Source organism: Meleagris gallopavo, chromosome 5 (genome assembly GCF_000146605.3).
Source record: "Meleagris gallopavo isolate NT-WF06-2002-E0010 breed Aviagen turkey brand Nicholas breeding stock chromosome 5, Turkey_5.1, whole genome shotgun sequence".
NCBI classification, from domain to species: Eukaryota; Metazoa; Chordata; class Aves; order Galliformes; family Phasianidae; genus Meleagris; species Meleagris gallopavo.
The window spans coordinates 51,403,189-51,415,522 of NC_015015.2; the positions used below are offsets into that span (position 1 = coordinate 51,403,189).

General features: G+C 47.3%; 1 long non-coding RNA gene across 1 annotated transcript; it reads right to left on the reverse strand.

Annotated features, from left to right (window-relative positions):
• Nucleotides 1-678: 678 nt before the first annotated feature.
• Nucleotides 679-9,652, reverse strand: LOC109367906. Its single transcript, XR_002115472.1, has 3 exons — nt 9,344-9,652; nt 6,551-6,745; nt 679-5,954 (listed from the first exon to the last, which is right to left on the reverse strand). It is a non-coding gene; the product is annotated as an uncharacterized LOC109367906 (long non-coding RNA).
• Nucleotides 9,653-12,334: the final 2,682 nt, after the last annotated feature.

Below are 12,334 nucleotides of genomic sequence, written 5' to 3' on the forward strand. Positions count from 1 at the left end.
ACGCAGGAAATGTGTGCCCACACTCATGTAGGAGCGCGTAGGGTGCACGCACACGCACTGGTGGTGGAGTGCTTGAGGTGGGTGCACCCGCACAACTGCAGGAGCTTGTGCATAACTGCTGAAGATTGCACAGAGCGGGATCGCCCGCAGCTGTGGAGGTGTACAGATGCTGTGTGCACACGGAATGAGATTGGTGACAGCAGTGGAGCAGCGCATGGGGTGGGAGCACCCTGGCTGTGCTGTTGCACTCACACTCATGTCAAGCCCCCGGGCTGCTGGGAGCCTTGGACTCACTGGGAGCATTGCAACACACGGTGCGGGAGCAGATGGCTGATGCTGGGCTCCTGCCCTCCTCCAGCGGTGGCTGAGGCACTCGGTGAGCATGCAGAGATTTCCCCTCTGCTTTAAGCACCCTGTGACTCTGATCCCTGCTGACAACTATGAAAGCCGTACATCCAGACAACTGCACGCTGCAGATATGCTCTCAAAGCCCAGTTCTACGCTGAAGACCTCACTTTCCCTTCTGCTTCTCTCCCTTCCCCTTCCCCATTTTAACTCTGGAGCACCACTCATACACCAGAGTGGACAATCGCAGAACAAACAGCTCTGAAATCAAAGCGCTGTCGTGTTCCCCTGCTCCCAAACCTTTCACAGACCCCCCTGCCCATTGAGCTCCTGTCCCTTCAGCAGCCAGCCGGCACGCTGCTGCTCCGCTATTCAAGGCCAGCGTGCAGCTGCAGCCCTCGGCCGGGCTGACACAGCAGCAGCTGCTCGCTGCGTGCCAGCTGGCGAGCCACGAGCCCCATTCCTCTTGTTCGCCCGCTCCCCTCGCCTTCCTTCTCCCCACCTACAGACCTGATTCTCCTTTCCCACCCACGGCTCAGTGTGCTGCTGCTGGTTGCTCTCACCCCCGTCCTGAGCCCACCCCGCTGCCGCCACGCTCACCTCGCCTGCTCCCCAGCAGCAGCCCTGACTTTCCCTCTTATCCCTCCTGAACTCAAACAGGAGCTCTCTGAAGTGGGGCAGCAAATATTGCTTTTATGTCATGCGTCCTCTCTTTGAAACTGCGTTCTGGTGAAGATTCCCCCCTGGGATAACCGCCTGTAGAAGGAGGCGGGGAGGTGACATGTAGGTTTGATGGGACGTTTCCAAGTTGCCACCTTTTGCTGATCAGCTCTGCTGGGCCCAAAGCCCTGCCCATAGCACCGCTGCCAAGTGGACAGGCGGATGCCATGTGGCTTTTAATTACTTTGTTCTGGTGAGTGAAGGGAAGGAGCTCCTTAGGCTTGCTTTCTGCCTAATGGTTATTTTGCCATGGATGGCAGCCAAACTATTTTGCAAGACAGGTATTTTGTTTGCGTGTATCATCATAAACAAACACAAAACCTCATCATCTGTGCTCAGCATTACGCGGTCAACCTGCCTCTGGAGGAAGACATATTTTTATCACCATGCTGAGCAAATGCAATACAGAAGAAAGATGATCCAGGAGTTACAGCAGATGCTTGGGCTCCGCAGACCCAGCTCGGTTACCTGCTGCATCGCACGATTGCTTTGTTACCTCTAGCACACTGCGTGGTCTTTTTGTGCTTTGTTTTTGCCTTTGTAAATATTCTACGGTACTCAAAAACTCCGGTGCCATTTAAAATGCCTTTTCTTGCTGTAAGCTGATTTCACAGGAGCAGGGAGCAGCGAGCAGCTATTTCCAGGCATTCTCTCTTTCTGTTTAGGGAAATGTTCATTCTTTTTGGTGCTGCAGCCCCATTTTCAGCCTGTTCTCTCACAAAGCTTATTAGCATTGCAGAGAATCATAGAAAACCCAAGTTGGAAGGGACCCATGAGGGCTATCGAGTCCAACTCCATTGTTCAAGTGCTGTGGACTTTCACTCTTCTGCAGGCACACAAAGCTGCTTCATTGTAGTTATGCACAGAGATGATTTGAAGAAAAAACAGCAAAAATATTTCTCATTATATGAACTTTGAGCTTTTGGATGAGTCCAGGTGCTGGACCATGAGGTGAATTGAGAAGGAGCTGGGTGATCCATCCCTTGCACCACACCTGGGGCAGCATCCCACCTGTATGCTGCTCTGTGCAGGTCAGCACAATTTCCCCATGTCCAGCACAAGTTCGAGGCACTTTTCTTTCTCCCTTCCCACCAAAACAAGGATTATCAAGCTCAAAAACCTATAGATCCCCTCACATTGCTCTCTTCCTCCTTTAGACTGCAAGTGGGAACTAGTGGGTAGCAACCAGCCCACAGCAGGCAGCTGGAACTCAGTGATCTTTAAGGTCCCTTCCAATGTAAGCCATTCTGTGATTAGGGGCTCTACACAGGGAAAAAGTTGAAGAAGGGCTGAGGAAACTCATGCCTGACTTCAAGCTTGAGCCTGCAGTTCTGCACCAGGGACATGGCTGGAGAACATTGGTCCCAACGGCCGGGGAGGACCTGCTCACCATGGCCCCAGGCAGGGTGGGATTCCTGCACCCCATACCTCCTCATCCCAGCTCTCTGGGCCAGGATTTTGGCTTTTGTGCTCTGTTAAGTTTATGCCTGTATGCAAATCCTTTGCAAGTATGCTCATTAAATAATTTGCATAAAATCTCCCCGGAGGATAGTAGGAGGTAGGAAGGGGCAGGGTTTCTCCACTCGCCTTTGAGACTTCAGAGGTACAGGGAGGTAGTCTGTCAGCATGTGTGTGGATGTGGACATACACCTCATTTATCCAGGCCAGAATGCATCCGCTTGGGAAACGTAAAGGCAAGAAGATAATTTTGGATTTTCTCCATCAGAAACTTGGCAGGGTAGGAGTTAACCCTCCCTTTCTGGCCGGAGAGGCTACAGCTGCCTGTCCTAAGAGCAAAGCATTGCAGGACAGAACCAGCTGTGAAGAATTAATTTCTCTCTTTCCTCCTTTATGTGGAGGGCTGGGGCTAATGGTACAAATGAAGAGAACTTCTGAGGAAGGAAGGTAGAGGGTAACCAAAGGAAGATTTCTCTCTCTTTTTGCGGAACTTGGCTGGAGTGAGGTATTTTGAGCTTTGCTGTGGACTTGGCAGGGCAAAGATGTGTCTTCTCCTTTGACTGAAGAGAGTTCTGCTGGATTTGGGTGGTTTATGTATTGTGTTTAACCTGTGTGTACACGCATATGCATGCTCTTCATGGAAGCAAGCAGGCTTGAACTGCAAGGGCATTGTCATAAGTCACCTTCCAATGGAGACCTGCAAGTATCCTTAGGTTGAGCTGCTTGCACAGTCCAAGAGAAGACGAGCTGGAGAAGGCACAAGGTGTGCTTGCATCTGTCTGCCTTCCAGGCTCCAGCTTCGCAAGCAAAGCTATGCCTGACGGAAGTTGTGCCAGAAAGGAACTGAGGTCTTGGCAGCACCCTTTCGTATCTCCAGCTCTGGGCTGGCACTGGTTTCTGAGGGCTCTGGAGCAGAAGGAAGGTGGCTTCCCAACATCTCAGCCTTGCTGCCTGGCCAGCTTTCTGCTCTGGTGCCTGATCTTCTGCCAGCAGAAGCATATGTGTTATCTGGCCCCTGAAGCTGGTTGGTTTCAGTCTGTAGAGATTGGTTCTGAAGGCCAACAACATTAATGAAATAGGAGAAATGTAGCAAAGGCACAAACTTGCTGAGTTACTCCCAGCTGATCACCTCCCACATTTCAGAGCCCTGCTCAAAGATTTTAAGATGTGGGTGGGCGTGAGCTGTTAACAGGTCGCTGGGGAAAAAGAGCAGAAAGCCAGCTCAGCTGATCTGACTTCTGAGGCTCAGTGTGCTCCTGCTCTTCTAGTCCTTGTCTTTGTGGATTCTCAGGAAAACAGTTCAGTTTGAGACTTCTCAGATGGACTGGGCCGTGCAGTACTCACAGCTGGCCTTCACTCTCAAAGTTCATTGCAGTCATCCTCAAAAAAAGCCAGAAATCTCTACCTATGGCTTTCCTGGTGTGTGAATCACAGAAAATAAGGTCAGAAGGGATATCCAGAGATTATCTAGTTTATCCCATTCCACAGAGCAGAACAAACAGTGCCTGCTTCTTGCATAACAGATGGGTATCCGACCTTTTCTTAAAAGCATCCCCAGACAGAAATTCTCAGCTGACATCACTTGTTCTAGCAGTTAACCATCAGGAAATGCATGGTGCTGTATGTGCTGCTGCTCTTTGATCCCACTTCTTGACCTATTTGCAATGGATGCAGAGCACATCATGTTCCCTTCCTATCTACCACTGCTCCTTATGTAGTTGAAGACCACTACTATGCCTTCTCCTGATGCCTCATGTTTGCACTGAAAAAGATTATTTTTTTGGTCTTATGATGGTAGATCATATTTTCTACACCCTTGATTGTTCCTATGGCCCTGCTTTGGTCTCTTCACAACTGTTCCTCAATTTGCTTAAATCGAATGTGCAGAGTTCCAGTAAGACCTCAGTAGTGCTGAATGAGGTGAAAGAAATATGTCACAGAGCAGGCAGGAATTACTCCTGGCAATGTGAGCGAGCACAATGCTTGCTTCAGTGTATTTTTTTAGAGGAAGGGAGGAACTTGGGTTTGTTTGTTTGTTTGTTTGTTTTGGCATGATATTATTGTAGGATCATAGAATCATTTGAGTTGGGAGGGACCTTAAAAGTTCATCTAGTCCCAATACTGCTGAAGTCCAGTTTTGTTGATTGAAGTCCAGTACTGTTGATCTCAGTTTGGTTTGCCATCCTCTAAAGAGGTTTTTACTCTTGGATCTTCAGATTATATCTTCTAGTTATGATAATAAAATGTGAGTGTCAAAGTCATAGAATCATAGAATGATCCAATAAAAGATGGGTTTATTGCATCTGCAAGTTCTTGCATACCCTGCTGCCCCAGTGGGAAAAAAAAATGCTGTTGAGTTCACAAATCTTTGCTGTTACACACCTCCTTGTTATTTTCCAGACATTTATAAAATATTTATTTTACCAGTTTTCTCTGGGATTTCAAACCAAGCTGTCTTGTGCATCATTCTTCAGCTTCTTCCTTTTTAAAAAGGTTTGCATCTCCCTTTTCTGGTCTTCTGTTACTGTGGTGGTTCTCTGAGGTATCATAGAGCTGCTAACCATCATGAGATTATTTCAACAGGCAGTACAAGAGTATAATATTTAATCCGAATAAATACTCTTCACTTCTTTCTAGACTGAGTTCTTTCCCTGTTATCATTCAGCACTAATTGTGGTAACCATTTTGGCACAAGGGATCTTTGTACTGAAATCTGAAGCAGGTAAATACTTCCACTGTCTTTACATCATTCATTACCACCTCTCCTTCCCTTTTGGGTAGTTCTTCCCACGACCTTCATGTCTTCATGCTAATGTGTTTGAAGTTTTCTTGATGTCCATTGATCTTGCTGGTTGATTCTCTGTTTCTCTCTTGACTTTCCTGATTTGGTCCCCACACCTTCAGGTCGTGCATTACAATTCATTGGCATGTGAATCTAGTTTCTATTTTCCGAAGACATTATTTCATGTGTTAGTGATCAGTGAAGTGGTGATGATTTAAGCACATCATCTTGTGACAGTTGCTTTCCCTCCTCTGCTGGGATTGTTTGAATTGATGTCCTTACCACCATTGTTTCTTTAAGCTGCTGCCAACTTTCCCGAGTTCCCTTTTCTCTGAGACTTGTTTCTCATGATTATCAGTTCTATGAGGTTTTTGAAATATGCTTTCTGGAAGTCCATTGTGTTTATTTTGCTGTTCTCCTTCCTTCCTTTCTGACAACTCGTGAACTCTGTTGTTTCATGGCCGTTCTCACCCAAGCTGCATTCCTCTTGCATGTTATAAGTGGTTCATTCTCTTTGGTTACAGTCAAATTCAATTCTCATTTTGATTATGTATCGAGATTTTAATCTCTTCTACCGAATTCCTTATCCGATGTGTGTTATTTCATCAGGTGATCCACTGTCCTCTTCAGCATCCCTCCAACGATTATCCTATGAGTAATGGTATTTCCCCTAGTTTACATGCCTCTACCCAAGTGTTTGATGCTTGTATTTGCCTGTTTGCATTTGAAACCAGTCCTTGCAGATCCTAACTGCATTAATTTGTATCCCAGAGATGCTCTTACTGCTTTGTGCATTGAAAACTAGCTCTGATCACCAGTCCTTTTTCTTGGGATACTCACCCAAGTCAAAACCTTCCTGATGATACCATCTGCCCTGCCATGCATTCATTCCCAGGAAAAAAAGTATGAAGTAACTGATGCCACTCGTGACCAAAGTAGCCATTGAAAGTATTTTCCCTTCCTGCTTCCTGTCCAGAACTGGTCTGACTGATGCTAAGAAAACTCACTCTGGGTATCTTGGTTCTAGCCAACGGCCAATACAATGCTAATTCCCAAGGGAAATTCTTAGGGAAATTATCCAAGATGCAGTTAGAAGTTTGCCTTCTTGAAACTCAGTTTGGGTTCAGACTAAGCCACTGACATCGATGTTATCTTGGATAACCTGCTGTCAGAGGACAGAGACCTGGCATCCATCTCCTGAACCAAAACACTTATAACCCTTCCATAATGTGTCTCTATTAATACCTGGATCTTGGTCTTTGGCCTTTCTTTCAGCTGATGCTTCCCAGTGCTGTCTGTTAGGAGGTGCTCAGGAGCTCAGCAGATGTTCTTGCTTGCAGAAGACAGCTCAATTCATTTGAAAGAAATGACTCAGGGCCAGGGCCACGCCATCCATTGTGCTGGATCAGAGTCCACAGTCACAATTCATCTGTTTATACCCTGATTAGCCATTAAAATAAAAATTTTATCACCCCTAGTTAAAAGCAGGCATAAATGAGAGCTTCCTCTTCTGAACAAGGGATAGTGCTCCAAACTAGAATCTTCCTTCCTGGAGCCAGGCAAAACAACTAAGAGGGGTGACAGATGATTCATCTGCCAGTGCTCTCCCATCAAAAACTGTAGCTAAAACAAGATTACCAAGAAGAAGAGTGCTATTAAAGGAGGAAACTGCTCCTGTAATTTTGTTAAGGAACATGAGATTATTTAAAAGCCTTTTAAAAAGTGTGTTTGTTCCAGGAGAGGAGGAATGAGGGAGGATTTTAGAGGGATGGAGGTGATCAGTCTTTCTTTCGTATAAAGATTCATGCTGCTTTTTTTGCCCTAGCTAGCAAGGGTGGCTATTTCAGGGATCATTTTAAGTCATCACTCCAGTCCCAATGAATGGGGCACAACCTGCACCTTAGCTCTGCAGGGTTTGAGAGCAGGGAACAACCACTGCAGGGTGTAAGGAATTTGGTGCACCAAACTGCACATAATTTCAGGTTAAGGCTTTTATAGCCTGCCTTTTTGTTCCTGGCCATGGTGATCCCCCACACATTCACACAACAGCACTCTCACATTGTATAGTATTGCTTTATAAACTCTCAAAGCCACGAATGAGCAAGCCTCAAAGCATGCACCTTGCTTCACTCACAGACAGGCTGCCAGCACCTTCAACAGGCCTGGATATATCTTAATCATGGTGAACTACACTACAAAAAGGTGTTAGTGCAGTGACCCTATGAGGTGCAATGCAGGGACCCTGTAGGAGCAACGCAGAGACTTACAGTGCTTAGTGATTCTACAGAGCAAAGTGTGGGGAACAGAATGGACCCATTAAACCAGGTGCTTCGGTCGTGCAAAAAGCATTTTGTGTACAGTGTCAACTCGCAGCCAGAGCTGTGCATTTTGATCAGATTTTCAAGGTCAGATGGAAACACAGCGGTAATGCAGTGTGACCCTGGCTGCTTGTTATGGAGCAGGGATCCCCAGATTAGTGACAGAGCTGCATTAGGAATGGATGCGGGTTTCTCTGTGCCGTTCCCATAGACAAACAGTGCTCTGGAGAGAGGCAGATACCTGTCGGCAAGGAGCTGAAGCTGTGCAGCCATCTCATAAGGGCTATGTTTAAAACGCAGAATTCTGCAAAGCAGAATGTTATTAAAATTTGAGTTTGTAATGGGGAAGAATGGGGAGTTAATTGAATTGCATGAAGGCGGTTGGAAGTTGAGAGAGGTTCCGAAAATGAACGAATGAATAGAAAGACTGAATTCAAGTTGGAAAAACAGCTCAGGATGTGGGTTGTTTTCTGTAGTTAATCCCTTCTAAATATTTAAGGGGAAAAAACAGAGGGAAGGGAAATGGTGCTTTGTTTAAAAATAGGATCTAAGCTCTACTAAACACATAAAGAAATCCCACAGATTCCTGTGCACTCAAGTCCCTCCCCTCAAACGAGCTTGTTCCACTTGACGAAGCCCATGAGGAGCCAAAAATGAGCACACCAAGGATCTGATAGCCTCCAAGCAAGCTTCATGTTCAGTCCCTGAAGGGCAGTTCAGAGCACAGGTTGTGCACAAGCCATTGCCTACATGTGTGTATGGAGATAGGAATGGGACCTGCTCTTGCCTTGGGTGCAGACTGCATTTTCTGGTCCTACGCAGCCCCCTCACTGCTCCCCATGTGCAGTCTCTCCCTGAAGGCCAGCAGCATTCCCCAGAGCCCCAAATCCTGCAGCCATCCTACATAGACTAGCACCAGTCCACTGCAGGGGTTTGGAACTCCATGATCTTTAAGGTCCTTTCCAACCTACGCCATTCTATGATTCTGTGATTCTTTGACAACCCAGGAGCTGGCTGCACTCTCGCCCATGGGATGTATTGTGTCTTTGCATGTATTTCCAGACAAAGCATGTTACACCTAACTCCTGATGCCAAAGCTTTTCAGTTCTGAAAGAGCAGTAATTCACAATGGAACAAGTATTTCTTCAATTTCCTTCGCTTTGAAACGGAACCGAAAATCTGTTCTGAATGGAGGCAGACGAAAAATGCTCCATGTTAATGCACGCTCTGGGTTAGCTGTCTTTGTTAAATTAGAATGAGTGCTGCTCATTTCCCATCTGGTCCTCTGTGACATTACTTCCAGAATGCATTCACAGCTCCTATTTGTGCAGTGCAAGTAGCTGGCTGTAGTACCAACTTTACCTTTTATAGGCTGCTAAAACACGGGTGCCAGATCGCAAAATAACGCTCTACTTCTAGGAAGCATCTGTGGACTTCTCCTGCTTCGACAGCTTTCTTTTTTCCCTCCTCTTATTTTCTTTAAATGTAACCATCTATGTGAAATGAGTTTGTTGTCAAACTGAGCTGACGGTTTGACAGCCCCAGAGCCTTCATTGCGCGGTGAGGATGCAGCAAGCAGAGAAAGCGATGTGCTATCAGTCTGCCCTGAGGGCTGCAGGAGCAGATAGGTCCCATCTGCAGCTCCGCTCAGTGCCTTCGCTGCCTGCTGTGCTATGCTGTGCATCCTCCACCCCTGCCCTGCAATGCGTTTTGCTCCTACCTGGGTACATGCAGGCTGGTGAGCTGAGTTGCCCACGTGCTTTGACCACACCGTGAATTCTCACCATAGCAACTGCCCGCCCCAACAGAACGTGGGGCTTATTAAAGAGGCTATTTGTGTACCTCTCAGGCTGTGAGAGTGGCATAGAACCTGCGAGCTGAACAATACCGCAGGTGTCTTTCCGTGTAAAACATGTAATTATTGCCTTCTGTAAGTGAAATGGATATGGGAAGTCTGTGTGGGGTTTGCAGTGAAGATGTGGGGTGGCACACTGCTATTAGTGCTGTTACGAATGGAAGATCAGCAGGCACGCTCCTCAGAAGATGGTAGGCGGTGTTGGTTCACATAGCATCATGTAGAATCATAGAATCATTAAGGTCAGAAAAGACCACTAAGATCACCCAGTCCAACCCCAACCCAATCATGCCCACTGACCACGTCCCTCTGTGCCACATGTCTTCAGTTCTTGAACACCTCCAGGGACAATGACTCCACCACCTCCCTGGGCAGCCTGTGCCAATGCTTCACCAAATGAGGCCCCCAGAAAAAGGGTACATGGAGCCAGAGCATACCCCAGACCAGGAGTACTGAGCATCCCAAACACACAGCTGCACTTTCTGTCCGGTACCCAAATGTGCTGCGTGCTCCTACATGTCCCAGCAGGGATTTCAGCTTGCTGTCGTGATGCTGGCTGCTTTGCCTGCCTGCTGCTTGGAGGCTTAGGGACATCATCAAGGGTGGCCCAATCCAGATCACAGTATGCTGAAGGAGCAAGGAGCTGCATTGCAGCACATACTGGCATCCTCATGAAAAGGAGCCAGGGCTGTATGTCCAGCACTGATGGGATGCTTGGGATTTCATGCAGGCAGGTGCTTGCAGGAAGGCATGGAAAAGATCAGAAATGCCTCTGTGATGAGCATGAGCCTGGGAACTGGAGTTCATCACACTGCTGGCTGCAAAAAGCCAAGGTCTCAAGCAGCTTTTATTAAGGTTTTACCTTGAACTACCCTGAGAGCATCATTTCTGCCATTTGGTGGCTGCCAAGGAGGTTTGGTCTCCATAGCTAAACTCACAGAACAAGGAGATTCCGCACATGCCAGCAGGAATAAATTGCTGCAGAACAATGTTTTCAAATACCAGGACCTTGAGAGGGCCACCACAGCTTTGCTGACATCAGCCAGAGCATGGGGCACCCAGCCCCACATGTCAGTGCGTGGGGAAGTATTCTGGTCCACTTGGACACCACTGCCCACTGTGACATCAGTGTTCTCCATTTCTGGGCACTTGACTTGAAGTGGCAAGGATTTCGTTTTCTGAGCTGCCAGGTTCGCTTGTTCTTGCTGAAATCAGGACAAAGCACAGCAGAAGCCTGCAGTTTGGTTATAGTGGGGTATCTGCATACCTGGAGGGCAGAGGTGATTGCTCTCCCTTTGAAAGGACAAGGATGGAGGGTCGTGAAGGAATGAAGATTAAGCAAATGCCAGTGGTGAGCATGTAGAGGGTGATCAGATTAGAGGGAGAGCTGCAGGCTGTGACATGTGGGGACAAGCAGAGTTATCCGGGGCAGCTACGGGCTATGGGGCTCTTGCTTTGTGCTGCTCACGTCTGTCAGAGAGGTGCAGCTGGGTTTTGTTCCAGCTTGGTTGTGGCAGGTCAGTTTCTCTTGTTCCACTCCACCCAGTCCTTGTGACCAGGCACATTTCACGGTTCGAAGTATCTGCTGGCCATCATATGAGCAGAAGTATGGCCCAAAACACAGCCTTGAGCACCTTGAGAAAAGATTTTCACAGCTAAAAGTTTTGCAGTATCAGACATTTGGTGGTGAGTGAAGACATGGAGATGCTGAAAGATGCTTTCCTGCCATTCAGCTACATAAGGAGAGTGGCGATGCATGTTGGCCTCCGCCTTCCTCCTAGGGTCATTCACTGCTCACTGAAGGACTTTGGGTCAGCCTTGTGTGGGACTGGCTACATTTGGGAGAAAATCAAGGTCCCTTGGAAAGGCACCAGTTCTCAGGGATGAAAGGACGCTTAGATGGAGGCGGCAGCTATGGGGCTGCCAACACACCACTCACTCTTCACGTGCTCCTCCCAGCTGGAAAGGTGTGCAGCCACAATTTGGAACCTCAGCTGGACCCAAGCCCCAAAATTCACCCTGATTCAATCACCTGGGCAGTGATTGCTGCAGGTCGGACAACGATCCCTTTGTTTCTCATTTCTGAGTCGTCCCCCTTCACTGCCTCATATTTCCAGCAATGAACAAGACCAACTGCCAGTTCGGAGAGTTATTTGTGTGGCAGAGCGTGCCTGATGGGAGAGACACCCATCGCTATCCGTTTGCATTAGCAGCCTGTCAATAGAAATTAAATTACATGAATAAGGCACTATCGGTGCCAACATCACTGCAGGAAAACATTAATTAATCCTCATTTACATTAGTCAGTGCTACGAGCAAATAGGCTCTTCTGTTGCTACAAAAGACGTTTCCACAAATGATTGTTGCTATCTGATAAACAGATTCACAGCACTGCATTGATTCACTTGTTGGTCGTTCGCCATCATATTGGGGTCTGAGCAAAGCAAATGCTTTGTGGGATGCTGCTCAAAGCCCAGGTTGGGCCCCCGCATGCTATTCATCCAACCCAAAAACTGGGACTCCAGGCTGCAATTAGGTTACAACAGTCAAAGTAAATTTATTTACTAAGGACTTTTTGATGTTCCTGTCACCATTATATCTAAATTTAGTGAAAGGTGCAGTGATCTTCAGGGGGTGCTATAAATGGGAGGAAAATAGATGGGGAAGATTATTCCCTTCATGGTCGAGAAGGAATGACATTAACGGCAGGACAAGGGAAAAAGGTTTTAAGTTGAAGGAGGGATGATTTAGGTTGGATATCAGGGGGAAATTCTTTACTGTGAGAGTGGTGAGGTGCTGGAACAGGCTGCCCAGAGAGGTTGTGGATGCCCCATCCCTGGAGGTATTCAAGGCCAG